This window comes from Pseudonaja textilis, chromosome 5 (genome assembly GCF_049901715.1).
Source record: "Pseudonaja textilis isolate UNSWEBS1 chromosome 5, rPseTex1.2, whole genome shotgun sequence".
NCBI classification, from domain to species: Eukaryota; Metazoa; Chordata; class Lepidosauria; order Squamata; family Elapidae; genus Pseudonaja; species Pseudonaja textilis.
In genome coordinates, this window is record NC_141994.1 from 45,494,157 (window position 1) to 45,520,934 (window position 26,778).

General features: G+C 38.9%; 1 protein-coding gene across 3 annotated transcripts in view; it reads left to right on the forward strand.

The window, feature by feature from the left end:
• Positions 1 to 26,778, forward strand: part of TCF20 (transcription factor 20) — a 166,039-nt gene that overhangs the window by 45,443 nt on the left and 93,818 nt on the right. For 2 of the 3 annotated variants that reach the window (XM_087934708.1, XM_026697221.2), the window contains exon 1: positions 24,031 to 24,095. The exons of the other annotated variant lie outside the window; for it this stretch is intronic. The gene's annotated coding sequence lies outside the window, so the exon portion shown is untranslated. Of the gene's footprint in view, positions 1 to 24,030; positions 24,096 to 26,778 lie in introns of those variants that run through there. 3 annotated transcript variants of the gene reach the window in all.

Here is a 26,778-nt window from a genome sequence, read left to right on the forward strand (position 1 = left end):
TTCAAATACCAGGATTTCTATATATATGTCCCAGCATTTAAATTGGTAATGCTCCTGAAAATCCAGCTAGAGGAAAGATTAGCTATGAAAGAAAAAATAGTAGCAACACTAGGCCACTCAGCTAGTCTGCAGGTCCCACTACAATCTTTTAATTCTTTTGTATAAATCTACATGATATAATGTAGAATTCTTTTCCTTCTCACAAATTTGGGACCCAGAAAAATTAAATGGTTGAATAGTGAAGATCCACAAGACACAAGAAATGTGGGGAATCACATAGTTTAGATATAGAATTCAGTTTGAAACATGACATTGCTACCAACAGTAGAAGTTTTAAAACACAATCCAAGTAATTAATGGATAATTAACTTATGAGAACTGTACCTCCAGAATTAGGGGGAACATATTTCTGAATATCATCTGCTAGAGAACAATACCAATTTACTTTTGCTGAAGTCTTGATTCTAACTTTCCTGACTAGCCAAGGCAAACATGATCTAGATTAAGAAAAGGTAATACTAGATCAAGAAGGAGGGGTGGGGAAATAACAGATTATATGGTTAAATTCCCAGGAATTCAGCTTAAACTCATGAGATCATGATGTGAATCTTCATAAATCCTACTGTGCATGAGAAGCTCTGATGATTAATGTCTTGATATAATTAGTTGAGGAAAAGGAGGTTCAAGATAACATTTGACTGAAAGGGAGCCATGAATCTCAGAAAGCAGAAGGCTGGCAAATAGATTGTTGCCTAGGCCATGAAACAAACACAATGCACTCCTAACTACCTTCTTCATTGATATAGATAACAGATACTCCATTCAGTGCATTGAAAGAAGTGCCTTGGAGAAGTTGTATCTTTGTTATAATGTATGCTTTCCCGAGTGACTTATTGATCATCTTGGTTGGACCGGTGGTTCTCAATGGGTGGTCAGTGGGCCCCTTAGGGAGCCACAATGTCATCACAGGGGACCCACAAAGGCTCGAAGAAATGTTATGAGTCTTGGTGGTCTGTGGCCACAAAAGATGTGGGTCCATGTGAAGAAAAGGAAAATACCTACTTCTCTGTTATTCTTTGGTGATGTGTTCTACATGGTGCACTACAGGTAGACTTTGACTTACAACAGGTTACTTAATGACTGTTCAAAGTTAAAATGGCACTTATGACAATTTTTCACACTTATGATTGCTGCAGCATCCCCATGGTCATGTGATTTACATTCAGATGCTTGACAACTGACTCACATTTATGATGGCTGCAGTGTCCCGGGGTCAAGTGATCACCTTTTACAACCTTCTGATAAGCAAAGTCAATGGGAACAAGATCCACTTAACAACTATGTTACTAATTTAACAACTACAGTGATTCACTTAACAAATGTGGCAAGAAAAGTAAAATGGGGCAAGACTCACTTAATAAATTTTTCACTTAGCCGCAGGAATGTTGGGCTCAGTTGTGATTGTCATTTGAGGACTACCTGTAGTTCCATTATGACAGATATCTTTTTGCTTAGAAGGCTATATAAACTTCGAACTCATATTTCTGACTTTATACCAGGTATGAATTGTGTATAGATTCTGGCTGCCAAATATACAAAGCACTTGCACTGTTGGAAAAGAAGCAGGCTCTGGACATTTCAGTAAACTATTCTTGAAATATGTTACATCAATGTCAGTATCAGTTTTAGGGCATGCTGTGTGGCTATTAATTTGCAAAGTCTTACACAGAAACAGATTACAATCCATTGCCAGAAGGCACAGTTCCAGAAAGAAACATTCATTGTTATCCCTGTGTTTTTCATTTTTTCAAGTATGAGCGGCAGCTGCAAAATGTCTTAATGTTCTTGTACTTTTAGGAGATCAATTTTGTACAAATTCTTTGCCGTGTTTAGAGCCAGTTTGGTTGAGTAGTTAAGGCATCAAGCTAGAAATCAGGAAACTCTTTAGTTCTAGCACTACCTTAGTACGATAGATATTAACATTCCTTGGTCTTGTTATAGAGGTTTGATAGTGGAAAGTCTCTTTTTTTTAAAGGGAGCTTGCATTTATAGTTTTTGGGATAAAGTCTTTCCAAAGTGCCAACAATCTACATATTCTTCCTAAGTGAAAAGTCCAAAAGAGCTCATAGCTGAAAAGTTTAGGGGGAAGACAGACCCCAACAAAAAATTTTCCCCTGAGAGCCCAAGAAAAAAGAAATAAATAAAATTCTAGTAGTGGGACATTAAGAAACTCAATGGAAATGGACTGGAGTTTGTAGTTAAGTGCTCCAGGCATGTTTGTAATCCTACTTGAGACAAGCTGATATATATTTGCAGCATGTACAATCTCATAACAGTAACCGAAGTAAGGAAGTAGAGTGCAATTATACTTCACCTGACACAAGAAGATTGCATTTTATAATATCAGAAACATTTGTGACACAAAGAGCAATGGAGGAAGTAATTCTCCATAAGAAAGAGAATCAAAGGAATAAGCCCAGTGCACAATACTGATAGTCAGAAACAAAGAAAATAAAAGATATTTTCATTATTATTACTCAGAAACAGATATCAGCCTCTCACAGATGACATAGGGCCTGAGTCTTCAGGGGAGGGAAAAGAGGCACTGCAAGGGCAGATTGCATGCAGTTTTATTCGGCAAAAAGATAAATCAGTAAATCCACTGACAATTATTTCTTCTTGCTAATTCATGTGGTAAAGGCCTGGAGGAACATTGTCCATGGGGTCGCGATGGGTTCAACACGACTTCGCAACTAACAACAATCCATGTGGTAACAAATGATATTGCAATTACACCACACCACTGTAAATTTTGAAATTCTGAGAAGGAAAGTTAAGAACCCTGTAAACCGAGATGGAATTTTTGTCCATCTTTCTAATCCATGCAAGGTACTGGAAAAGAAGAGTTCTCTAAATAATATTGATAGAAGACACTGATGTCTGGATCACAGGTTATAGTTGTATGTTGTATAGTTATGTACCATAGACAGAAGTGACAGTGTACTGCAATAGAACCCATTAAGCCACTCAATGACAAAGAATATTATCATAAAATCCATGGATTTATTTATACATTGATTGATCCATTGTACCTCCTAAATCATGTTTTTCTTCAAATGCTAGGATTTGGAACTTGTTTTCTTTATTTCTTATACCTATACCTACAAGAAATAAAGAAAATAAGTTCCAAATCCTAGCATTTGAAGAAAAACATGATTTAGGAGGTACAATGTAAACTTAGCAAGATCTCTTCCATAAATCACACACATAGCAACTGAACAATAAAATGTATTAAAATGTAAAGAAACCATAGAAAGGGAAAATAATTTGCATAGTATGTTAGAACTATCTTCTTCTGCTCAGAAGCCCAAATGAATTAATTGGACAATCGCAGATATTTTCTGGAATTAAATCAGGGCCAGCTTGAAAACAACTGATGCCCTATGCATAGTTCAACTCTGGTATCGCTTTGCCCTTTCATTTCTTACAGTCCGACAAGACATTAAGACTCAAAAAGTATTTAAAAAAATCTAGTCCAAATGTGGCAGTGAAATACAACAATAACATTGTTCCCTAAGAAGATTTTTAAGCTGCGAAGGAGAGAAAAGGGAAAAGATTTGGTTTTTTTTCTCCTTTTCCTATACTGACAGCTAAGAGACTTAAGCAAGAAATTGGAAAAAAATCCACTTTGACTTTAATAGGCATTTAATGCTGAAAATAAAAAGTCAAAGGGATAATAAAGATTTCTGGATAATCAAAAGCTTTTGAAAACAGGAAAGGAGAGAAAAAGAATAAAAGGGCAGGATCTGGAAGGGAGGAGACTGCCTGGAATTAAAAAGAACTTACAGCAAAATCTCAACAAGACTTCCAAAAGATACACTCTAACTGAAATATCGCAACAAAAACCCCAGGAAGAGAAAGTGGAAAAAGAAATAAGAAGAAATAATTTGGGACTATTTGGATTACCTGATTATTTCTGGATTTTTGGTTATTGTATTTGAATGACTAAAATCAATTGGGTGGTTATTTAAAAGAGTTTAAAATGGCTCCACTTTTAGAAGAACTGAAAATGGAACTTAAAAAGTACAAAGAAAATGCACAAGAAGGGAGAGGTTCTTTTGGCTTTGTATTTCAGTTCTTAGAAATGGAGATTTGGAACTATGAGAAACAACAAGAAATGCCTGCAGAACAAGAAGATTGTGACAAAGAAGAAGCCATCTTTAATGAGCAAGTAATCTTAGGTGGGGGAAAAAAGGAAAGGGGAGAAAGAGAATGGAAAATTTAAGATTGGGAAAAACACCCCCCACCCCACCCCCCAAAATAGAGTGAAAAATAAGTATAAAACAGAAAGCAACAGAAGAGAGAATTTGAAATCTGTTACATATCTATTTTGTTTAAATGAATGTCTTGTTGTATAACTGAAAGGGAAGGAAATAGTTTAACACTAGTGGTTCCCAAACTTCTTCAGTCCACCGCCTACTTGGTGCTACAAACTCATCTTCAGTGCCTCCCACCTAGGGGTGGGATTTGAGGGCGTGGCTTAGTGGTCACATGACCGGGTAGGTATGGTTTGGTGGGCATGTTACTGGGTGAGCATGGCCAGGTGACTGGAAAACCAAATACAAGTAGTCCTCACTTAATGGCTGGTTGTTTAGCAAGAGTTCTAATTTATGACTGGCCTCTCCAGAACTACTTGATCTGTTTTTGGAGTTTTGACAGCCATGCACACACATACACACACACTCCCTATTGGACTAGAATCAGCGAAGCATCTCTGATTAGATTCTAGTAGTGAATAGAATCTAATCAGAGATGCATTGCTGATTCTTGTTGATTTGTTTTATTTCTATTTATTTTATGTTGCTGAATTGCATTGACATGTGTGTCCCTTCTTGTGCACAGCCCAGAAGCTTTTGTTATTCTTTGCAGCAAAAATTACCGACCTCTGGCTTTGCTCTACTTTGCAAACGTGCCGGCACTGCCGCGTTCTAGGTGCCAGACCCGCAGGTCCACCCCATTGAGCCCACTGCACCAGAGGGAGCTGCCCAAGCAAGAACAGTGCACCAAGTCAATGGGGTAAGCCTGAGAGAGGGAAAGAGAGAGAGAGAAAAGAAATAGAGAAAGAAAGAAAGAAAGAAAGAAAGAAGGAAGAAAAGAAAAAATGAAAAGAAAGAAAAAGGAACAAAGAAAGAGGGGGGATGGAAGGAAGGGACAGAAAGAAAAAGAAATAAAGGAGTCAGGGAGGGAGGAGAAAGATAATGAGATATGTATTCTAGTCTAATCACCTGCTCCAGCAGGGTTAGAAGGGAGTGTGTGTGTGTGTGTGTGTTCTCCTTGTAATTTACCAGTACATTTTGGTTTTGCCTTCTTCAGAATTGGCACTGTAATACATTGGGGGAAAAGTATTTTTTTAGGGTGGAGGTCTGGTCCAATGGATCCTGGTCCAATGGATCCTGTTTAAAGCCTCAACAAAATGTGAGAGCTTCCTGATAGTCTTGATCATATTTTAGCTACAAAATCTTTAGTAGAAGCCAAAGATGTTTCAATGTGCTGGCAAAGATGTTTCAATGTGGAAAAGGGCCTCAGTCTAAACTAGGCCTCATTTCAATCTGATGCATCAGGTCTCTTTCTCTCTCTCTCTCTCTCTCCCCCTCCCTCCCTCCCTCTCAGACTGGCTTTGCTCTACCTTTCCTGGTGTGCCTATGGAGCTGGCGCCTCGAACATGGATGGATGGATATATAGAGACAGAGACAGGGAGACAGATAGGTAGGTAGGTTGGTAGGTAGCTAGATAAATATATTGATAGGGAGGCAGGCACGTAGGAAGACAGACAGGCAGAACTTTTGGATGGATGTATGGATAGATGTATGGATAGATAGATAGATAGATAGATAGATAGATAGATAGATAGATAGATAGATAGATAGATAGATACATACATACATACATACATACATACATACATACATACATATATATTGGTAGATCTATTGGTAGGTAGGTAGGAAGATTGATAGAGATAGATGGATGGATGGATGGATGGATGGATGGATGGATGGATTGATGTACACTGCTCAAAAAAATAAAGGGAACACAAAAATTAGACATCCAAGATCTGAATGAATGAAGTATTCTTATTAAATACTTTGTTCATTACATAGTTGAATGTGCTGACAACAAAATCACACAAAAATTATCAATGGAAATCAAATTTAGCAACCCATGGAGGTCTGGATTTGGAGTTACATTCAAAATTAAAGTGGAAAAGAACACTACAGGCTGATCCAACTTTGATGTAATGTCCTTAAAACAAGTCAAAATGAGGCTCAGTAGTGTGTGTGGCCTCCATGTATCTGTATGACCTCCCTACAACGCCTGGGCATGCTCCTGATGAGGTGGCGGATGGTCTCCTGAGGGATCTCCTCCCACACCTGGACTAAAGCATCCCCCAACTCCTGGACAGTCTGTGGTGCAACGTGGCGTTGTTGTATGGAGCGAGACATGATGTCCCAGATGTGCTCAATTGGATTCAGGTCTGGGGAACGGGCGGGCCAGTCCATAGCATCAATGCCTTCGTCTTGCAGGAACTGCTGACACCCTCCAGCCATGTGAGGTCTAGTATTGTCGTGCATTAGGAGGAACCAGGACCAACCGCACCAGCATATGGTCTCACAAGGGGTCTGAGGATTGCATCTTGGTACTTAATGGCAGTCAGGCTACCTCTGGCGAGTGCATGGAGGGCTGTGTGGCCCCCTAAAGAAATGCCACCCTATACCATTACTGACCCACTGCCAAACTGGTCATGCTGGAGGATGTTGCAGGCAGCAGAACATTCTCCACAGCTCCAGACCCTGTCACATCTGTCACATGTGCTCAGTGTGAACCTGCTTTCATCTGTGAGGAGCACAGGGTGCCAGTGGTGAATTTGCCAATCTTGGTGTTCTCTGGCAAATGCCAAACATCCTGCATGGTGTTGGGCTGTAAACACAATGCCCAGCTGTGGATGTCAGGCCCTCATACCACCCTCATGGAGTCTGTTTCTGACCGTTTGAGAAGCCACATGCACATTTGTAGCCCGCCGGAGGTCATTTTGCAGGGCTCTGGCAGTGCTCCTCCTGTCCCTCCCTGCACAAAGGCGGAGGTAGCGGTCCTGACGCTGGGTTGTTGCCCTCCTACGGCCTCCTCCACGTCTCCTGATGTACTAGCTTGTCTCCTGGTAGAGCCTCCATGCTCTGGACACTATACTGACAGACACAACAAACCTTCTTGCCACAGCTCGCATTGATGTGTCATCCTGGATGAGCTGTACTACCTGAGCCACTTGTGTGGGTTGTAGACTCCATCTCATGCTACCACCAGAGTGAAAGCACTGCCAGCATTCAAAAGTGACCAAACCATCAGCCAGAAAGCATAGGAACTGAGAAGTGGTCTGTGGTCACTACCTGCAGAACCACTCCTTTATTGGGGATGTCTTGCTACCTGCCTCTGCTTTCTACCTGTTGTCTATTCCATTTGCACAACAGCATGTGAAACTGATTGTCAGTCAGTGTTGCTACCTAAGTGGACAGTTTGATTTCACAGAAATGTGATTGACTTGGAGTTACATTGTGTTGTTTAAGTGTTCCCTTTATTTTTTTGAGCAGTGTATGTATGTTTGTTTGTATGTATGTATGTATGTATGTATGTATAGATAGGTAGGTAGGTAGGTATGCAGGCAGGCAGGCAGGCAGGGAAGCAGGTAGGAAGACAGACAGACAGACCTTTTGGATGAATAGATGGATGGATAGATAGGTAGGTAGGTAGGCAGGTTGGCAGGCAGGCAGGAAGAGTGACAGACAGGCCTTTTAGAATGGATGGATGGATGGATAGATAGGTAGGGAGAGAGGTAAGTAGGTAGATGTATGTATGTATGTGTAGGTAGGTAGGTAGATAGATTGATAGATGGATTGATGGATGGATAGGTAGGTAGACAGACAGACAGAAAGACAGACAGACAGAACTTTTGGATGGGTGGATGGATGGGTGGATGGATGGATGGATGGATGATGGATGGATGGATGAATGGATGGATAGATAGATTGCTAGATAGGTAGGAAGGCAGAGGAAGGGGGGCTTTGACCATTTGCCTAATATCCAGGATCCCACTCAACCAAGCCCGCCCCTCTTTGTAGTTGCTGTGCCTGACAGCAAGTTCACAGGCTGCCCCTCCCACCAGGGATCAGCCTCCCAAGTGCCCCCCCGGGTACTCACGTCATAGAGGGTGGTGCTGTTCCCTCCTTCCTGGAGCCATGTGGCTTGGAAGGGCGTCATAGCAATTGATGTATGGAGAACGTTACTATACAAACATTCTGCTGGGGAAACAATGAGGGCCAGTTACCTTGACTATAAGTGCAGTAATATCTTAAGTATTACTAAAACAGTTGGTTAGTTTTTCTCAGCCTTACTATTTGTGGCAGGTGATGGCTGAGGACAAGCTGACCTGGATGTTCAAAAGTTGGAACAGTGCCCTCCAGAACGTGGAAGTAAATTGACTGCCCCTGTCTGATATCAGTCTGGATATCATGCCTCTGTAGCAAAAAATGTGGTACAAAAAGAGTTGCACTGTTTCTTTGGCAGTGGGCAAACACTGAAACAAAGGAGTAAAATGAGCCATTTTGGTAAATAGATCCACTACATATTTATAACCATGGATTGGAAGTAGGTCAGTAATAAAAACCATAGAGACTATATGCCAAGGATGGGGTGGTATTGGAAGCATTTGTAAGAGCCCTATTGCCTTCTGATGTTACATAGCCCTTGATGTTCACTGCCATTTTAGACCACTATAAATTTATTACTGTTTTGTGCAATGTCTTGAACATTCCTCTGTGCTCCGATCTCTGATTAACATGGCAAAGCTGCAAAACTTTTTGTCTCAAAAGTGGGAGAACTGGTATTCTTCCCTTGTGCTTCAAAGTTCTTCCTTCCACTAAAAAAGGGGTTACATTACCTGGTGGGTGGTGGTCAAGGGGTTGTTGTGTCTTGATCCTGGCAATTAAGACCGGGGCATTCATGTGGCTCCCAAGACTTCAGTTGCATGGGAATTCGCCAGAAACTAGGAGGTTGTAAAATGCTTGCAGTAACTGGTGCATGGGATATTTGTGAATCCTCAGGTTTACATCATTTTTTTTTGACCCTGGGACATATTGAATATAAAAGTCAGGGTAAGAAAACAACAAGCATTTGGGGAAGCTGAAGTGATGCCTAGAGATTGACAGCTATTCTAGGCAAACAAGTCAACTGCCAGGGGCACAAACTACAATGAGCAGCATATCCTGATGGGATTCCTACCAAGGGCTTGGAGTTGTGCTGGGATCTTGACAGCAACTAGCAAGGGGCCAATCCACTGAAGCAGACTTCATCCGACTAGTGTAAGGGTTTTTGGAAGGAAGCAAGGATTGTGTAGCACTTTACAGACTTCAGGTCTTTTGTTAGGAATGTGTTAAAGGACAGAGTATTAAAGATATATTTACATGGCAACAATGGTCTACAAAATCTAGTAGGGTAAAAAGCAAGATTGATGAACATATGTGCTACAAGCATTGTCTACAGATCTGCTACACTATAATATGGCCAGTCCTTGGAAAGCAAAGATCCTTCACACTTTCAGATCAATTTTATGCAAATAAATTAATTTTGCTAAAATAGTCTGTCTTCGGTTGCTATGGCAATATGTCTTTTCTTCACTGCTGCAGAGGCTTTCTATGGTTTTTCTCATGTCACTATTCCTTATATTTTCTTTCTTTCCTTTTCTTGCTCATCCTGTTATGACTAGTTCCCAAAGGTTTATTTTTGACATAGTAGAATTTTCTACTCTTATATAGTAGGTGAGATTTATGATTGACAGAAAGAAGCAAAATCAACATGAGGTGTGTGTGTATTTCTGCCTTCCAAACAGACAGAAAAATAGCAGCCAAACCCAAAGATAAAATTGACCTGGAAAACCAAGGGATATATGAAGTCCCCTGCACATCATGCCCTGCCACATACATCGGACGGTCCAATAGAAGAATAAGTACCCACCTGGATGAACACAAAAATGCAGTCAAAAAGCTGGAACACACTTCCTCACTAGTCTAACTGATGAAAGCCACAGATCATAGCATCGACTTCAATGGCACCAAAACCCTAGCCACTATAGAAAACCCCAGCTACAGAATTATCAGAGAAGCCATCAGAGATTGAAAAAGGACCGGAAAGCATGAATAGAAGAGATGACTCCACCAGACTGTCCATTATCTGGAAGCCTGCACTCACAAACAAAAAATCTGCACACCACAACTCAAGCAAACACCTGGGCACAAACAGACCCCCCCCCTCGAAACCTCCAGCCTAAACACACCCCAACCAGGCACCCAGATGAAACCTAGTTTCCTAATAAATGATAGCTGTCCATTTACCCAAAGCCAAGCTGCACTAAAAGCCTCCAATACAGGAAACACAATGTTGCCAGCCAATCAAGACAAAAAAACACTACAAAATAGACAAAAGATATTAGAAACACTAATCAAGCAGAACACAGCAAGCTCCAAAACCAATAAACACAGAGCAAGACTCCCAACCAATCAGGATGAAGAAAAAAACCATTCTAACACAGCAGTAGACTAGCACCAAATTTAAAACAGAAATGGCTGTGAAAGCCTGACTCACAGACGAACACAATACAGAAGCCTGATGATGGCAGATGAGATTCTGCCGAAACGTCGCTACAACTTTAACAGCACAACTATAATGACGTGGGAAAATACCCGAACAAAGCTGAATACCATACATAAAAATACCTGAAAAAACTTAAGAAAACACACACACACACACACACACACACACAAACACACACACACATATATATGGTTTTTATAACATTTCCGTTTCACTGTGTGCATCACTAAGCTAGAACGAATCATCCAGTAAGACTGATAACTACTTAAGGGATAGGATTTTGATTTCATAGGTTTAAAACTAAAACACTGAGATCAGTAAGGCTTTACTTAATATTGGCATTGACTATTCTGATATTATCCCGTCATCTCAGCCTGATAAAGAAGAATTAACAGTTGCTGTTTGTTTTTAATATTTCTTTCTCTTGATTTAGGTCAAATGGTTTGTTCTTAATCATTGTGTTACATTTACAAATAATTACATGTGTGAACTAGTTAAAATATATGACTCCACCCAGATATCACTTCTGAAATAAAACTTATTGCTGGAATATTAGGGTAGGAGAAGGAAAGAAAAATAGCTTAATGTCAATGTATATGGCAATTAAGTATTATCTGAGTATATATGATAAGAGTCTTAGGGTTATTTTATCCTTTTGACTTTTTTCCTGATGCAGTGAAATATTTAAGAAAAATATTGCTGCAGTTTTCCAAAGGAAAAAAAGAGTTTGCTTTCACCTGGCAAATGCTCTTGAGGAAAGTTGATTGTGAAAGGCAAGGGACCTTGAAGCACTTTATTCTTCTAAATTATCATATTGAACAAAAAGTAGAACTGTGTGGCACAAATGCTCCAATTTATAGATCAGGCAAAATCACATATATCATGGATTATATGTGACAACCTCCTCCCAAGACTGCACCATCTAGACTCAGTTAAACTGCATGGTTTCTGCTATTCTGAAAGAAATCAAACCTAACACGTACAGTAGTTTGTTATGCCTGTGATGAGGTTAACTTACACACACACACAAAAAAAACTTATACAAAAAATTAACACAAATAAAAAAGGAGTTCAAAAGTCCAGTCTGATCCCTTTGGTAATATAACCTTCAATCCCTGGGAGTCTGGAAAATATTTCTGTTATATAAAGCAGACTAAAATCTTATTAGTAATAAATTTGCTTATCATATTTATGTATAATCAAATCAAACTAAGTCACTGCCATTTACAGTAGAAATGCAATCAAAAATATAACACGAAATGCAAATGTGAAATCAAAATAGCAAGCAAAATACTCATAGATTAGTATAATAATTGTTATCTTGACCATAGTGTCGTGTCTAATCTAAATGGCAGCAAATAATAATTTTAGTCACTCTAAATGAGTTCTCTGGAAAGATACTAGGGTAGGGACCAGCCAAGCCTTTGGGGAAGATTTCCAAAGCAGGGAAAAACGTTGTCCTGAGCCCCCATCTATAGATATTGAGCATGATGCATATTTCTACCTAGGATTAACACATAGCATCAACTGGTTTCTCCTCAAAAAACATTCCTGAAGACATCTGGGAGCCAAGACACATAGAGTTTTGTAAATTAAAACCAGCAGTGAATTGCACTAAAAACTTCAGAAAACCATGCAGTGCCTACAGTACAACTGCAAGCAGTTCTTACCACCAGAATATGGGCTGATGCATTTTGCACCAACCACAGGTTTTCAACAATTTTCAAACATATACCTACGTAATTTGGGGTATAGAAAATAGAAATAATGAAGACAAATTAGAAAAAATGATTATAACACTAGTTATGTATTAATCCCAATTTGCATTTCAGATAGATGATGTTCTCTTTCATAAAGTTTAACTTTATGGCAAATTTAGAGTGAAAAAATTATAATTTAATAAACAGAATTTTGAAAATAATACCCCAAATAGCATACATTTCATAGGGGCTGGTTACTTGAAGGACCATCTGTCTCATAATATCTACCTGGCTGATCTAATCTGTGGTTATGGGGAAAATAGGAGGAGGAGGAAGGAGTATTAAGTATGTTCACCATCTTGAGTTAGGTTGGATAAAAATAAATAAATAGTCATAGAGATGACAGTAACATATTTCTTTTTGTCTTTTTATCTTCATCAGATAAACCAACTTTTATTTGTAGAAATCACCTGTACATATTAATTCTTTATTTGGAATATGAATAAAATAACAAAAATAATTGTAGTTCTGCATTTTATAATTGCATTTACTGTTTTAGAAACAGAAAAAAAACTATCCTGAATGCAAACAAGGCCACTGTACTGAAACTACCAGTACCATTGTTTATGACATAATTTTGTTCACAATGAATCAGAGAAAGCCAAGGAAATTTTTTGCCACCATTCTTACAGGAAAAAATAATAATCTAGAAAAAAGACAACAGGGTGAGGCCACAACTCTTTGGTATACTTATCTATGAGAATTGAAATAGAGCAGAAACTTCTTCCATATTGATGATCTTATCTAACACAAATCTTTCATGAACTCTATAGTATAGTAATACAGCAGTTTCTGTGGCCTGAGAATAAAACCAACCAGGAAAAAAAGGGGAGCATATTTTTTCCTCACTATAGGGAGTTTTTTTAGAAGACAATCTTCAGGTACATATTTTTTGTACTGAAGACAAGAAGTGAAGCTCATGGAAGGAATAAATATCTGGGCTATAATCCATCCCTTCTCTTTAGCAGTGTTGCTCTCACATGACATTTCGTGACTTTTTTCTCATTTTGGAGCTGGGATGGGCATGGCCTGTATATGATGCCTGTGGGCTGCCAGTTTGACACCCCTGTGCTAGAAATTCTTTGTTTACACATGCAGGGAGTGGCCCAGTGATGGCATTGTTTAAAATATGGAGGAAAATCTTCCAGTGATTCTTGAGCAGTTGTGGTGTATAGCTGCCTATAATAAATGGTCACCAGATTGGAAAGCCTATCTTCTCACTTGCATTCAAACACAACAAAAACCAGCTCTGGCAACATCTTTTTTTAAATTAGCTCTCAATGAGTTTGTCTTCATTTCTGCTCTAGTTCATGACAGCAACATCCTTAAGTTACACTGTTCTTAAAGTAGCATTTTTTTCATTTATTCCAATGCTCTCCAAGAGCAACGTCAAGGCATGTTAGATTTTGTCACTCATTTCCTATGGTGAGTAATTGTTGCTGTATACCCCTGTGAATTATTTATTTATTTTTCCTCCTTGTAACTGGCTACAAAGTTGTGGGGAGGCAAACTTGATTAAAGATGACACATTGCTTCATTTAAGACCCACTATTTTAGGTTGACATGCATTTGATGCCATAATATAAATTATCATCAAAGTTAAATACAAATATTATATCTTCATTGTAGTGTTTAATGATCACCTGTATTATTTAGGCTTCGTTGCAGTTGACACTTGCACCAGATTTGCTTGCAGCAGTTCTAGGGGGAAAAAGGCATTGTCTTTCTTCCTTATTTTTCTGACATGGACAAGAGAGAAGCAGAAAATGGGCAGCGCTAAAAATTTGAGAGGAGGTGTAGTATTCATGCAAGAAAGTGGGATGATTTAGTCAATATCTCTTAAAAAATTGGAACATTGGAATTATAATGCATACATTATGTAAATTTTATCAGCCAGCTTTGGTATGTCCCATCCTAGATTCTCCCTTCAGCTCAGTGGAGAAGAGGTGTTGGTCCTACCTGAACGCCTCTTCTCGGGGAGCTGAAGGGAGAATCCAGTCCCACCCTGTATTCCGTCAGGTCGGAATAGGGAGGAAATGTCCCTTTTTTCGCAGTATCAACTGAGCTATCTGTTTGAGGATGAAGAGCAGCTGAATTCACTTTGACGTCGTTCAGAACTGGGGACCGTTACCAGGGGGTGTGTCCTCAGTTTTTCAACTCGGTCTGCAGAGCTAGGAAACCCATCCTGGATTCTCCCTTCGGCTCCCCAAGAAGAAGTGGTCATGTAGGACCAATGCCCCTTTTGTTCTCCAATCATGCACTACATTATTTCACTACAAATGTGAAAGTGAAATGTATCATTTTGACTTGGTCCTACTTACAATCTAATTGTTACAATTTGGAATTGAAAATAATATTTTTATTAATGGAAAATTGGAGTGGATGTTTCATCGATCAATGTTATTTTTTCTTTATGATTAACATACCTATATAATGTATATTATAAAGTACATTTGTCTAATACACAGATCAATTTTTTAGGAGAATCCTCAGTATTAGAGCCAGTTTGGTGTAGTGCGGATGTTGGCAACCCATAGCTCTGGAGCTGCATGTGGCTCTTTGGGCCCTCTGCTGCAGCTCCCTGTCCCATCACTGGCTGGCCCCACCCCCTGCCCTTGCCTTCCCCTCCCTCACCTGGCCTGTGAAGGTAAGGGTGATGGTGGCGGATGGAAAAGAAGCTGGGGCTGGTTTTCTGGGGCCTCACTCTTGCTGGAGCTTGTTGATGCTGGGCATGCCTTGGTCGCTTGGGGAGATGTGCAACCAGCTCTCTGCCTGGAAACACTGTCCTGATCTGACCGCAACCAACGCCAGCCTCACTAACATGTGGGCTGGTGGAATGGGAATGGGATCCGGGAGGGTGGGATGACAGAAAGGGGGATGGGCCCACAGCTCCCAGCCATGGCTTTAAGAAGCTCAGGGCAGCGGGAAAAGAGGGCTGGCCCTGCTGAGCCTCGCACGCCCACCCCGGGGGTCAGGCATGAAGAAAGCTGGAGTGCCCTCGCCAAAGACGCTCACCTGTCAGTTGGTCTCCACCCTGTCTCTCTTTATGTCTCTGTGTGTGTATCTCTGTATTTCTCTTTCTCTCTCTCTCTCTTTGTCTCTTCTCTCTCTCTCGGAAAGCCAAGGCTGGGTCAAGCTGGCAAGTTCTCCTTTTGTTTCTTCTTTTTGGAAATCCGGCTGGCTGAGGAACAAGCAGGAGCCAAGGCGGAGGTTTCCCTCCTCCTCCTTCCCCCTCCTTCTCCTCTCGCGACCCCCTGTAATGTCCCTGTTGGAATCTGATTCAGAGTGGGAGGCCGAGCAGCTGACAGGGAGTGGGAGTGTGGCTCTGTTGGCTGTGGAAGAAACTGGAGAAGGGCAAAGTCCAGCTGGGCAGAGCAGGGGAGAGATAGAGCAAGGGAGAGTGGGTTCGGAGAAAGACCCAGCCCCCCATTTCATCCTAGAGCATGCAGGGAGGAACGGAGAAGGGAACAATGTGAGTTGCGTGGGTTACAGGGCAGGAAAGGGCCCTGATTCCCTTTATTATCTGCTGCTGGGGACACAGTGTTTAAAAAGGGAAGCTGTGCACAGCAAGTTGTTGGGAGCAAATCATGAATTATCTGGCTTCATTGAGGCTTATCTGTGTTCCTGATCTCTTCACAACTGTGTGTGTTTTGCTGGACTTTCAAGTCTGCAATTCCTTCTCCTGCTCTGTCAAGTTAATTACTGCAGCATGATTTATTTGGATTTTTAGTTACAGTTTGTATGTACTTCATTTTCAGACTGAATTTCCTCCACTTAAAGACTGTCCCTGGGAGAGTTTTTCTCCAGCCAAAGGTAACCTGAACATTGAGGGCAAAGTTGGAGATAATAAAGGGACTCTTGCTTATTTGACTGTGTTGCCTTTGTGCCAATCCCATGTCATCACACCCTCTGGCCTGCTGTGGCGGGGCTGGGAGCGTGCACACGCGCGGGGAGCCCCTCCTCAAGTGAGCGGCCGGGCTCAGCCAAAGTGCCGGTATGAGCCCCAGGCAATCTGGGTTTAAGCATCTATAGTCAATGAAATGGCAGCAACTGTGGATCAGCTCTGGTGATTCAGTTCTGAGTGAGTCAGCTCTTTACAGCCTCAGTTCCATTCATCCCACCCTCATCACCAGTGTTAAGTTCTGGGCAAAGAATGGAGGTGAGGCCAGAATGATTTCTAACAGCTTTTTATTCAATACTGCCTGTGAGGCAACTTAAAAACTCCCATAGCTGACATAGCTCTTTTTATAGGGAACTAATCACCAACAGCCAATCAGGAGAGAGTATTTTCCTGCTCCAACAGAGGACCAGAATGAAACCTTCAACTGACAATTATCCACAATATATAACAAGTTGGCCATGCCCACCCAGGTTTTGTGGCTCCCGGTGTTTGTTTGTTTGTTTTTCTGTGGGAAACTGTTCCAAATGGCTCTTTGAATGTTTAAGGTTGCAGATCCCTGGTGTAATGATTAAGGCATCAGGCTAGAAAATGGAGATCATGACTTCTAATCCTGATTTGTATGAAACCAGCTGAGTGACTTTTAGCCAGTCACTCTTTCAGGAAAGTGACAGTGGCAAACCATCTCTGAAAAAACTTGCCAAGAAAACTTCCCCATTCCATCTTTATTTTCATGTGTATTTTATATTCTGATAATTTAATTAGTTTATTTTTAGAAAAAAAAACTGCAGAGACTTGCCCAAGATTGGCTCAAAGGGACATGCATGCACTGTTAATATTTTAAATGTATACCTTTTAAAAAGCCTTTGTTTGGGTGCTTTCTTTCTTTTTTTTTAAATAAAGTTTTATTTGGGTTTTCACACATACAAAATACAAGTAAAACATCTTTTTTGAAAATAGCATGGTCCTGGGTTGAACTTCTTTATACAGACACAAAACTCAATGTCATGCTCCTTTTTGTATTCTGTTCCATATCTTATACTATTCTACATTTTCTATATAGTTTTTCCTCTCTTTTAATTTTCTCAATTTTATTTTGATAATCGGATCTCAATTCAAATCATTATATTTATACTTTTGTCTGTTCTGTTTCAATTTCATATTATCTTTTCTCATTAAACAAATTTTTTCCTGTAGTTACTAACTGGAGAATGACACCTTTATATCTTTTAATTACATCCATTCAACTCTCATTTAAACTTCAATATATACCTTAAGTTTATGACCTTTAATATAACACATAATACCTAACTTCCAATCGAATTCTGCTTGGTACATTCTTATAACACACACACTATATTCTTTTTTTTTTTAGAAAGTAAGATTGTAAATATATGTAATTATAAACCCTCATTCCATTCCAATTCAGTTCTATCATTAATAATCATTAAAATCTTAACATCTTTAACACTTCTTTTCAATTAAATATCATACTTCCTTAAAGACACATATAATCTGCATAATTAATTTTCCCTTATTTCTCTTCACATATGTTTTGTAAATCATTAAATATTCATTTTGTTACATTTATTTATTGACAAGAATTCCACTGAATTACGATAGCTATTTTATCAAACATTTTAATCATACATTGTTGCATATTTTCTAAAATTATTTCTGCTTCTAATATAACAATACTATCTTATGTACCTTTGCAGAATCCCCTTTTCCATTAAATTTTCACCCATTATGTCTCAATAGGTCCTGTTTCTCTATATTTTGTTTCTGTCCTTTATAACTTCTTTTCCTTTCTTTCTTCCCTCTCTTCTTCTCCCTCCCCTTTTTACCCCCTTGTCTCTCTACTTCTAATTCTCTCTTCTGCATTTCCCTCTTCTGTTGCTTTCTGATTTTATACTTATTTTTCACTCTATTTGGGGGGGGGGGAGTTGTTTTTCCCAATCTTAAATTTTCCATTCTCTTTCCCCCCTTTCCTTTTTTCCCCCACCTAAGATTACTTGTTCATTAAAGATGGCTTCTATTTTGTCGCAATCTTCTTGTTCTGCAGGCATTTCTTGTTGTTTCTCATAATTCCAAATCTCCATTTCTAAAAACTGAAATACGAAGCCAAAAGAACCTCTCCCTTCTTGTGCATCTTCTTTGTACTTTTTAAGTTCCATTTTCAGTTCTTCTAAAAGTGGTGCCATTTTAAACTCTTTTAAACAACCACCCGATTTATTTTAGTCATTCAAATACAATAACCAAAAATCCAGAAATCATTAAGTAATCCAAATAGTCCCAAATTATTTCTTCCTATTTCTTTTTCCACTTTCTCTTCCTGGGGTTTTTGTTGTGATATTTCAGTTAAAACGTATCTTTTGGAAGTCTTGTTGAGATTTTGCTGTAAGTTCTTTTTAATTCCAGGCAGTCTCCTCCCTTCCAGATTCTGCCCTTTTATTCTTTTTCTCTCCTTTCCTGTTTTCAAAAGCTTTTGATTATCCAGAAATCTTTATTATCCCTTTGACTTTTTATTTTCAGCATTAAATGCCTATTAAAGTCAAAGTGGATTTTTTTCCAATTTCTTGCTTAAGTCTCTTAGCTGTCAGTATAGGAAAAGGAGAAGAAAAAAAAAAACAAATCTTTTCCCTTTTCTCTCTCCTTCGCAGCTTAAATATCTTCTTAGGGAACAATGTTATTGTTGTTTTTTTTAATAGTTTAAATTCCAGGGTACCTTATTTGTTGCTTTTGCTGTTTGACCCGGTCAACCAAAACTTTCTCTTCTTATCTTCCTCCTACACATTCTTTTCTGGTTGAGTTCTTCTTTGTGGTGGCCATTTCTGACTACCGCTACAACCGCCTTCGGGAAAGGGAGTAATGGCCAGCTGGGGAGGAGATATGCGGCTCTCCTCAACCCTGCAGGCAGTCTCCCCCCTCTTCACCACTTCTAGGGGGTGGCTTAGCCCCAAAACCAGCCAGCTCGGGGTGCTCCAGCAGCAAGCACGGATCGAAGCCTCACAGAAACGAGGTTTCGGTCTGTCGCCGAAGAAGCTTAAACCGGAAGTCCATTTTGGTGCTTTCTTATTGAATTTGGTAAAGCTAAAATTCAGAGTAAATTTATTTAGAATTATATATCTTCTTAGTTTTTGCTTAAGGAAGCATTGTTAGCATACAAATTAAACAATGAGAAGGACTGTAGCATTAGAATACTTTTTCAGTGTGCTGAAAGCACTAGTGCCTTCTGTCTTGGAAATTTTGTTTTGTGACTGCTTTGAAGCTCTCCTGAATAATATCTACCCTAAAAAGGTTGAAAAATTGATTGCTCTAGAGCAGGGGTCTCAAGCTCAATTTACCTGGGGGCCGCTGGAGCCAGAGTCTGGGTGAGGCTGGGCCGCATAAGGGATTCCACAAAAAATGTTGTTAAAAAAATATCCTCAAATGTCATCAACAGTTAAAGATTTCTCCAATACATGAACTGTCCTGAACACATGAATGGAACATTGAATGAAGGTCATGAACAGTTCCTCAGAACATGGCTTCTCCAGCTTACTCCTTGCTGCCAGAGACTTGACAACGCTTTCTCTCACATATGTGAGCCACATTTGGCTTGAGAGAGGAGGCACTTGAGACCCTCAGTATGGCTTGAAGATGATCATCAGTAAGTCTGGACCTGTACTTGGACTTGTTAAAGTTCAGGGTGGAGAAAAAGCCATGATGAGGAACGGCGGGCGGGACTTCCTTCAGAGGTCCATTCCCCCTGCGGGCCGCACTAATACTATACTTTCATATCATGGTGGGGGCCACAGGATATCATCCTGCGGGCCGCAATTGGCCTGCGGGCTGCGAGTTTGAGACCCCTGCTCTAGAGCAAAAGGGTTCATTCTGTAATATGTATGCAATCTAGTTTTTTTTCCTCAACAAATACTAATTATCTCTAGTTTGTGAATTGGAAATGTAGAAAAAACCCAGTCTTTTGCTGTTTTTATTTATTTATTTTGATTTGTCAATTGCTTACAAGATAATAGGTATAAGTATATACATAGTTATGAATACATGAAATGGGTACATTTAAGAAAAATAAGAAACAATAGGACAGGATGGTAGGCATGTTGGTGCGCTTATGCACGCCCCCTACAGACCTCTTAGGAAAGGGGTGAGGTCAATAGTAGACAGTCTAAGGTTAAAGTTTTTGGGGTTTGGGGAAGAAACTACAGAGTCAGGTAGAGTATTCCAGACACTGACCACTCTGTTGCTGAAGTCATATTTCCTGCAATCAAGTTTGGTGCGGTTAACTTGTATAAAACATATTTGAATTTGAAAAACAGGTAACTAATCAGAATGAGGGATCTTGAGTTGAGTCTGAGAACAAATGTATTTTAAAATCCTTTTTACTGGTGAGGTTTTAGTTGGGATCATTTCTGACTGTCTAAAATTCCATTTGATGGTTTATAATCTTCCCTGCCTTGTAGCTATAATATAGATAGCTGGAAAAGAGAACTGTAGCTGGAAAGCTGTGCCTGCAAAGTGCTTTGGAATAAAGGGATTGTTTAGGAATGCAAAGGTGTTATTCAACACCTCTTTGGCTTTCTAATGTTTCCTTCAAGCTGCCGTCTTCCTAAATTGACGGTCTCAATGTGTATTTGAAAGGAATGGGTGTGTATGAGAGTGCGCCAGTCTCTCTTACTGTCTAAGAACAAGAAGAATGTGCTGAGCTCCTCTGGCTGGGAGCCAGAATTCTCTATGGCAGTATAAATCGACAGGGGTGGGGTGGGGGGAGAGATTAATGTCCGCCATCGGCTGTCTTCATTAGTGGGTCCCTTGAGGAAGCCAGGACTACTGTGAGCTGTGAATGAGACCAGCTGGGAAGGGAAGGATGAGTTCACTGTTTTTATCACCTCCTTTAGTGTCTCCTGAGGAGAAGAGAGAGAATGATAGCAGAGAAGGACACAAAATGAAGGAAGCTGAAGCTTTCTGGCAAAACACATGCTGCCTTCTCATTGGATGAAGAGGTATTTGGCTGTTAGTCTGCTTCTCCAATCAGTACCCAATGAGCTGTTTGGACTACTTGGCATGCTAATTGGGAGAAGAAGAGAGGAAATTGGCCCCGTGGCAGCATGATGCCCTGCCATGCCAAACAAGTGAGAGCAATTATCCTCGCAGCCCCTTCATTATATGGGTTTTCAGGGTAACCAGAAAGGAATAATTCTTCTCATATCGTTTTTCCTTTGCTTGTTTTCTGTGATCCCAATAATTTTACTTCCAGCCCATCTGAACTCCATACTAAATCTTTGTCTTCCTTAACCCCCCCTTTTTTATGCATGTAAGTGCCTGATTTTGTACGCATGCAAGTTTGCTTTAGCCCAAGACAGCTTAGTATGGAAATGATTGCATTTTTGAGAGAGAATGCTCCCTCCCCGCCTTTTTGTCTAAATCTTGAAGAAACATATTTCTTGTACAGCCCTTGACAGATTGAATTGTGATGGAGCTGCTACCGGTACGATCCAGTTAAAGCTAGTTGCTCCTCCCCTCCCTTTTCCTCCTCCCCTCTTTCTACATGCAGTGGAAGGATGCAGATATGACAGCTCTCGATCTTGGAGTTCTTTATCCATAAATACAGGTATGACACTCACTGCCTGTCTGAACTCTGATTTCAGGGGATCAATGAGAGGGAAGTTTGTTGTTTCTTGCCCTTTTTTTAGTCCATACAGGCTTATAGTCAGCCCCCAGTGGGATGAATTGTTTTAATGTAAATGCATTTTATACAGAACTGTTTAAGATATAAACAAAAGCTTGATACACTGGGGCTTTGTATTGTCTGCTTCAGTCTGGTTCAAGGCTAAATACAGTCCATAAATAGGCTGAATTGTACATTACAGAGAGACTAGAGAATCTGGGCCAAATTCAGAATATTTCTTTCACAACTGCCTGGCACTATATGTAACTAGGCACTTTAAACAGGTGCTGTTGCTTCCTTGGCTGAAATGAGTATCTAGACAGCCAGGAAAATTGAAACTCTTGTTTTAAACATCCACCTTTTCTCTGTGAAATGAGGCCTAAGTGATTCCTGTCCAGACAACTGATCAGACATTCCTCCCATTCCTGTTCTTTTTCATTCCAGTTTCTCTATATGTAATTGGAGTCAAAATGATGGTTAAATAAGATCTAGTATTTGCCTTCTTTTCCTCTTAGACATAGTCAGAGATTTATGTTTAGAATGGAAGAGTGGTTCTGAAATTCTGCTAGAATTTATGAGGGGAAACAAGACCTTTGTTGTTTTCTTGCAAGAGAGATAAGATAGTTCATTTATTTCATAGGACTTTCATATCACTAACATTGTCGCTTTTATAAGTATCCTATATTTCTAAAATGACCTAAAACCTTCCTATCTCTAATAATAATAATTAATCTCTAATAATAATTATTATTATATGCTGCTGCGGTTACTGATGATGATGGCTTGATCAGACATTGATATTGTGATGTTGTAGGAATAGTTCTTGCTGTATACTTGTAATCATTATGGCCTTTAAACAACACATTTACATTACTTACTAAGACACATGTAATGTTTATGAATTACAGTAACCGTATTCATATGTATAAACAGTGTTTATACAAAGTGTATCCTGTTTGCTTAAGGTGCTTCAAATATATTTATAAATCTATGCAAGAGGCTTATAAGGTGGGTAAATATTAATACCTGCGTAGGTGGTTCTGAGATTTTTATATATTTTTATTGTAACTACTAACATTGTTTCCAGAAAGCATTTTCTGAAATCTTCCCATGTCACAAGTTAAAGAATATGTTTTGTTATATTAAGCAGCCGTTGGATAAGTGTACAGAATTTGAAGAAAAAAATTGAATTATCCCACAAAAAGCAAAAAATGGAGAAGAAAAAAAGGAAAATTATATTGTCCAATCCTTTTATGAAAATGAAAGTAATGTTCTCTTGTTGTGACAAAGCTCCACCCTTTGTATGATGTGATGTCATAACACGGAAGAGCTGTTGTCATGATGGCATAGTATTGAGGTTGACATGTACTATACATCCAGTATGGATGCCTATGCACATAGCAATAGTATACATTGTATACTATACAATACATCCCTTGCATCTGTATGGTAAATGATCTTAATAACAAAGCTAGTGAAACAAGAAATATATATTTTTTAAAGGAAAGAAAAAACAGCTCTGAACAGTTTACATCCTGGGTTAATGCTGTTAGAATTTAGTTATTCTGCACACTGGTATAAAATGTTGAAGACTCATTGGGGAATTCTTTATATGAGTTTTCAAAATTATACTGTATTTAGGTATGTGTGATTTAGGTGCTTTTTAAAAAAATAAATTCTGCTGGGATGTATGGAACTCAAAAGTAATGCATAGTTGCAACCTGATGGCAAAAGCAATGCTCAATGGACTATATTATTGGATTTTAGTCATTATCAGATTATCAGGAAGAATTGTGCCATGATGTTGGTAATTCTGGATTGGAAAGGAAAAGTTATTGTTTGAGGATTGCAAATAGCCACTGCCCTTATATTCAAACTTTCACATTCATTTTATATTTCAAAAAAGTAAGTTCTTTTGCAAGGGCCTGGAGGTTAAACTTTCCTGGGGACCAACCCTTAAAACCCTATAAGTTTAACTGAATACCTTTTTTTCATTTCTAGTTTTTCAATGCATTCCTGTGCTGCTGTATTTAGAAGTAAAACACATTGAATCATATGAGCCTTATTTCAAGTAAGTATGACTATTGCAGTCTATACATTTAACTTAGTGGAAATATTTCTGAATAAACATATATGAATTGCATGTGATTAATAAGATAAAACTTAATAAGATAATATAACAATTGAGGATGTGAAATCTAGAAACTAGAAAGACTGAAAGAAAAAAATCTGCTTTGCTTTTTTATAGTTGTTAGCTCCATTTATTGCTGTTCTGCCATGGAATAAACCGTCTCCCTAACTTCTGGACTGTTGTCAATAACAAGCATTTTTGCTGTGCCTTATTTGCCTATTATCGTCGTCATCATCATCATCATCAATATTATTCTAGATATATTATTGTTGTCTTTTACATTTCTACTTCACTTCCTTAATCACAAACATTCTGTAAACGTTAGATACTGCCATTCCTTCTATCTCTCTTCCCTTTTTGTTCATTGTAATTTCAGATACCCATGGGCAGAGGAAAGAAAGAGAAATATTCTTATTTTAAAGCAAATTATATAGGAGAGAGAATTACAGGCAGGCAAATTGTCAGCTTAGTAACTGGAGAAAGAGGGAGACTCCATCTCTGAAAATATGCAGTATGGGTCCGTCAATTTTGAGTGATCTGTTTATAGTGCTAAACATCATACTTATTTTCCTGACAACAGTGGATCAGAATATTTCCAGCAGCTTCCACTGTTTTTACATTTTCAGAAACTAGGTGAGGATGGATGTCATAGTGACTTTCAAGATGGCAACTTTCTCCCTCTAGTTCTGTTCCATTTAAGCTAACAGCACAGTATGAAATCTCTGTACTATAGAAAAGAGGAAACTGCTGTGGAAGAAGAACTTAATTGTTTGTGGTTTTTCCTCATTTTTAGTTTAAGTAACATAATAATGACCCAAAATCAAATCTAGGCATAGAAGTGAATGCATATTTCAGCAGATGTAAGACTATTGTCTTAAACTTCAGTGACTGCTTTTATGAATCAACAATTTTGTCTACTCTTAGAATATATCTTTGATCTTATTCCTTGCTCTCCTATAACTATTATCTGAATCTGTTGGTTTGTGTTAAAGAAGATGGAAATATGATTTAAAACTACATTGGATCTCGGATATTATGCATGCATGGTTTACCAGGTTGCAATAGTTTTTGGCTAACCAATTGTTTTAATTTCTGAAGAAAGTGAATTATACAACTATATTTAAAAAAAAAAACTTAAATTATTCTTTAGCTCTTCATCAGTTTAGATAACTAGAACAACAATAAAACAGGATCACCATACACATAAATTTTTAAAAATGGAAAAACAAGGATAACTAAATAATAATAATAAAAGCTTGGGAGTATGAACATAACTTTACTCCTTGTCATATATACAGGTTGTTGAAGAGGATAGCTTTTTATTGGAAGAATGGATACCTAAAAAATTCACCTGATTTCCTGGATTAGAAGTGAAGTACTCTGAACATTTAATTCATAAAGAAACTAAAATTCAATTATGGCAGTGCACCTGCTTCACATTTTATTCCAAAAATGTGTTTTGAAGCATGCAGGGGCACAAATGAAATACTGCTTTGCAAATTTAAAATAACCATGTTTTTTTTCTGTACTCACATGGCAGTTTCAAAAGGCAGCTATGGAATATCAGTAAAAGACATGGCTGCTTTAAAGAGCATTGCATTCCTATGTATACCAGAATACCTTTTAAGAATTTAATTTGAAGTGCTGCCCAAACCAATTTCTAGGTGTTCAAAGGTACAGGAATACAAATTTAATTTTCCGCCTTAGTGTTCTTCTCCCAATTTTGTATGTTCAGGATTTATATTTGTAAATTAGTAGGATTGAAAATATAAAGAGGAAAACGGGTGGGATTCAAATTTTTTAGCAACCGGTTCTGTGGGCGTGGCTTAGTTGGTGGGCATGGCTTGGTGATCATGTGACTGAGTGGATGTGGCTTGGTGGTCATGTTATTGGCTAGGCGTGGCCAATTCAATATCTTTCACATTGAGGCACGCATCTCCTCGCCTGGCCTCTCATGACTGTGGGGATGCTGCAACAGTCGTAAGCGTGAAAAAGGGTCATAAGTAACTTTTTTCAGTGTCTTTGTAACTTTGAATGGTCACTCCACACAAGCAAAGTACCAGCAAAGGAGGGGGAAAAAACTCCAGAGATGTTACTGAGACAGGAAGTCCAGTCCTGCCAAGAATGTAATAAGGGTTAACGGAGAGGCAGTTTCTGTAAGCAACACCAGAATGTTTCCTTCCTGCCTTCCTTACAGGATTAGGCCAATAATTTCTTCCAACAACTGGTTCTCCAAACTGCTTAGAATATTAACAACTGGTTCTAGCGAATAGGTGCGAATGGTAGAATCCCACCCCTGGAGGAAAAGAAACAGCCTGAAAATTTTATTCTTCTGTTGTATCTCTGAGTTTTATTATCAGGCATACTTTGCTAAATATAAGCATTTTGTTTGGAAAAAAGCTTTATCTTTTTTCTTTTAATGCCTGACAGTAGGTACAACATTATTAAAACCTTCTATACTGAGGTAACCAAACAGTAGCTACACATTATTTCAGAATGCAGCAAAAATAGTGTCTAGGTGTATCAACCTTCATTGTCATTATGGGTCTGTTCCTCAGCTTTTACACTGGAGCCTAGGGATCATGTTGATGACTTCTTTTATCACAATGGCCTTTTTAGTGAA